Below are 3,536 nucleotides of genomic sequence, written 5' to 3' on the forward strand. Positions count from 1 at the left end.
AGTGGCTCATGCCTGTAATTCCAGCACTTTGGGAGGCTGAGGTGGGCAGATCACTTGAGGTCAGGAGTTCAAGACCAGCCTGGCCAACATGGTGAAACCAATCTCTACTAAAAATACAAAATCTAGCCAAGCGTGGTGGTGCACGCCTGTAATCTCAGCTACTCGGGAGGCTGAGGCAGGAGAATCACTTGAAACCAGGAGACAAAGGTTGCAGCGAGCTGAGATGGCACCACTGCACTCCAGCCTGGGCAACAGAGTGAGATTCTGTCTCAAATAAATAAATAAATAAAAAATAAAACATTTTTTCCTTTTCCATTTGCTGCTCTCCCCGCCCTACCCAGTTTCAAGATGTAGCTCTGAGATAAACTTTACAGCCTCGGAGTGTTCCATACTCACTTATCTGGTCATATACGTCCTTAAACACTTCAAGGGTCAGATCCTGATACAGACCTGACACCTCCAGAAGTCTCTTTCTAACAAAAGATGACTTCAAAGCTGGAACCTACTCCTGGCTACTAGATTGACTACGATTAATTTATAACCTGGTAGGACCCACCATGGCACCAGCCCCTTCACCAGAGGGAACCATAATTCGAGATGAGCCGTGGAAGCAAATCACACAGCATGGCAACTCCCATTCCTCCTGCCTCTTCTGCATTCCAAACCCGCTCTTTAAAAACCTGGGCGTTCCCTCCACAAATTGAAGAGTGGAATTTTTTTTCACCTGCTCTTCCTCTTGCTAGCACAGATCATAAAGTCTTGCTCTCTTTCTATCACATCTTATTATTATTTTGACTTCTTTCTACAAGCAAGGAACAGCAGACCCTTTTACATTATCATTGGTGAAGACACTGAGTTAAATCTGCACAACGAGTCTTACTCTTGCCTGTAATCCCAGCACTTTGGAAAGCCAAGGCAGGTGGATCACCTGAGGTCAGGAGTTTGAGACCAGCCTGGCCAGCATGGTAAAATCCGTCTCTACTAAATATACAAGTTCGCCAGGCATGGTGGTTGGCGCCTGTATTCCAAGCTATTCGAGGCTGAGGCAGGAGAATAGCCTGAACCCGGGAGGCGGAGGTTGCAATGACCTGAGATCACACCACTGCACTCCAGCCTGGGCAACAAGAGCAAAACTCTGTCTCAAAAAAAAAAAAAAAAAAAAAAATCTTATTATTGTTTACCATACCTTTCCTGGTCATCTTCCCATAACCAGTCATCAACAGATGATAGTACTTAAGCTTGAATTCGAAATCACCGCTTACAGATTTCGTCATTTTTCTGGGTGTCTCCCATGTATACATGATGTGTACATGTTAATAAACTTCTGTTTGTTTTTCTCTTATTAGTCTGTCTTTTGTTATGGGAGGCTCCAGCTGAAAACTTGGAAAGGGTAGAGGAAATATTTTTGTCCTACATTATGCTGTCCAGTAAGGTAGCCACTCACCACATGTGGCTGTTGAGTGCTTGGAATGTGGCCAGTACAAAATATACACAGTGTAAAATACACATCAGATTTAAAAGGCTTACTGTGAAAAGAAAAGTAAAATATCTCATCAATAACTTTTTATATTGCTCATATGTTAAAATGACATTTTGGATATACTGAGTTAAATTTATTATTATTATTATTATTATTATCATCATCATCATCATCATTATTTTTGAGACGGAGTTTTGCTCTCTATCCCAGGCTGGAGTGCAATGACACAATCTCTGCTCACTGCAACTTCCGCGTCCTGGGTTCAAGTGATTCTCCTGCCTCAGCCTCCCAAGTAACTGGGATTACAGGCACCTGCCTCCGTGCCCAGCTAATTCTTTTTTTTTTTTTTTTTTTTTTAGTATTTTTTAGTAGAGATGGGGTTTCACCATGTTGGCCAGGCTGGTCTCGAACTCATGACCTTGGGTGATCCACCCACCTCGGCCTCCCAAAGTGTTGGGATTACAGACATGAGCCACCAGGCCCAGCCAATATATTATTAAAAATAATTTATTGCCGGGCATGTTAACTCATGCCTGTAATCCCAGCAGTTTGGGAGACTGAGGCGGGCAGATCACCTGAGGTCAGGAATTTGAGACCAGCCTGGACAACATAGTGAAACCCTGAATCTACTAAAAATACAAAAAATTAGCTGGGTTTGGTGGCGCGTGCCTGTAATCCCAGCTACTTGGGAGGCTAAGGCAGGAGAATCGCTTGAACCTGGGAGACAGAGGTTGCAGTGAGCCGAGATAGCACCACTGCACTCCAGCCTTAGCAACAAGAGCAAAACTCCATCTCAAAATAATAATAATATCTTGGCTCCCGCACCACCTGACACTCAGATTCTCAGGCTACAGCCAACACTGAGAGCATCATTATCAATCCTAGTGGTGTTCAGCACAGCCTGGTGGGTGAAATCATCAAATACTCTGAGCAGAAGGGATTCTACCTGGCGACCATGAAGTTCTTTGGGTCTCTGAGGAACCCCTGAAGTAGCACTACACTAACCTGAAAGACCACCCATTCTTCCCAGACCTTTCTGAGCACAAGGTCTACTCTGCAGTATGGTTGTCTGTGGACAGACTGTCTTTCTCCCTCAGGTCTGAGTGCTCAAGCAGATCATGGTGTATTCATCAGTGTATCCCAGTGCCTGGCACATATTAGGCACTCAATATAAGTGAAGTACATGAACTCAGGGCAGGTTGTGGCCATGGTCCTGGAGGGACCGAATGCAGCAAAGACAAGGCAAAGGATGCTTGGGGAGACCGATCCAGTGGGATCTATGCTAGGGACTATTATTCACAGGGACTTCTGTGCTAAAATAGGTGGGAACATCATTGGTGGCAGTGATTCAGTACAAAGTGCTGGAAAAGAAATGGCTTAAAGAAGAACTGGTTGACTACAAGTCTTGTGCCTATGACTGGATCTATGAATAAGAGGAAGTCAAAGCAGCAGTCTGCTCTGATGTCCTTCCTGTGTCCCTAGACACAGCTCTTCATTTCATTGACTTAGAGACAATAGGATCAATCATTCTTTGCTAATAAAGCCTTTGGAAACTGGAGGAAAAACTTACTTTGTTTCTTTCTACTTTTAAAAATGTGTGTACTGGAAATGTTAAAATGACACAAGTGGCTGGCATTACCTTCCTGTTGGACAGTGCTGGACTACTATCATTTGCTGGCTTCCCACAACTCCTAAGGTGCAGCAGCTCCCAAGCCTGTCATTCCTCCCACTTGCCTTGACAGCCTCATCTGGCACTCATTTGTAGGATGGATGTCTCTTGTCCCAGGTAGTGATTACTCCATTCATCTCCATCCATGCTCTGTGCAATCAGTGATATGGGAACACACTGTGGAACTGGGGAATCAGGGACTTGGCATTTAGTCCCAGCGTTGCCACTAACTTGCTATGGGACCAGGCAAGTCCCTTAACCAACACCCACCCCGCCCTGCTGTCTCACCTTCCCCACTTGAATTATATAGCCTGAGTGAGACCAACTCCAATATCTCTTCCTGCTCTAGAGGTTCTGTTTGTTTTTCTCTTTTTTTTTTTTTTTTTT

General features: G+C 44.5%; 1 long non-coding RNA gene across 1 annotated transcript in view; it reads left to right on the top strand.

Moving 5' to 3' along the window:
• The window catches only part of LOC105540835, a 12,466-nt gene that overhangs the window by 6,153 nt on the left and 2,777 nt on the right, over positions 1 to 3,536 (top strand). The window lies entirely within an intron of this gene.

Source organism: Mandrillus leucophaeus, unplaced genomic scaffold (genome assembly GCF_000951045.1).
Source record: "Mandrillus leucophaeus isolate KB7577 unplaced genomic scaffold, Mleu.le_1.0 Scaffold229, whole genome shotgun sequence".
Lineage (NCBI taxonomy): Eukaryota > Metazoa > Chordata > Mammalia > Primates > Cercopithecidae > Mandrillus > Mandrillus leucophaeus.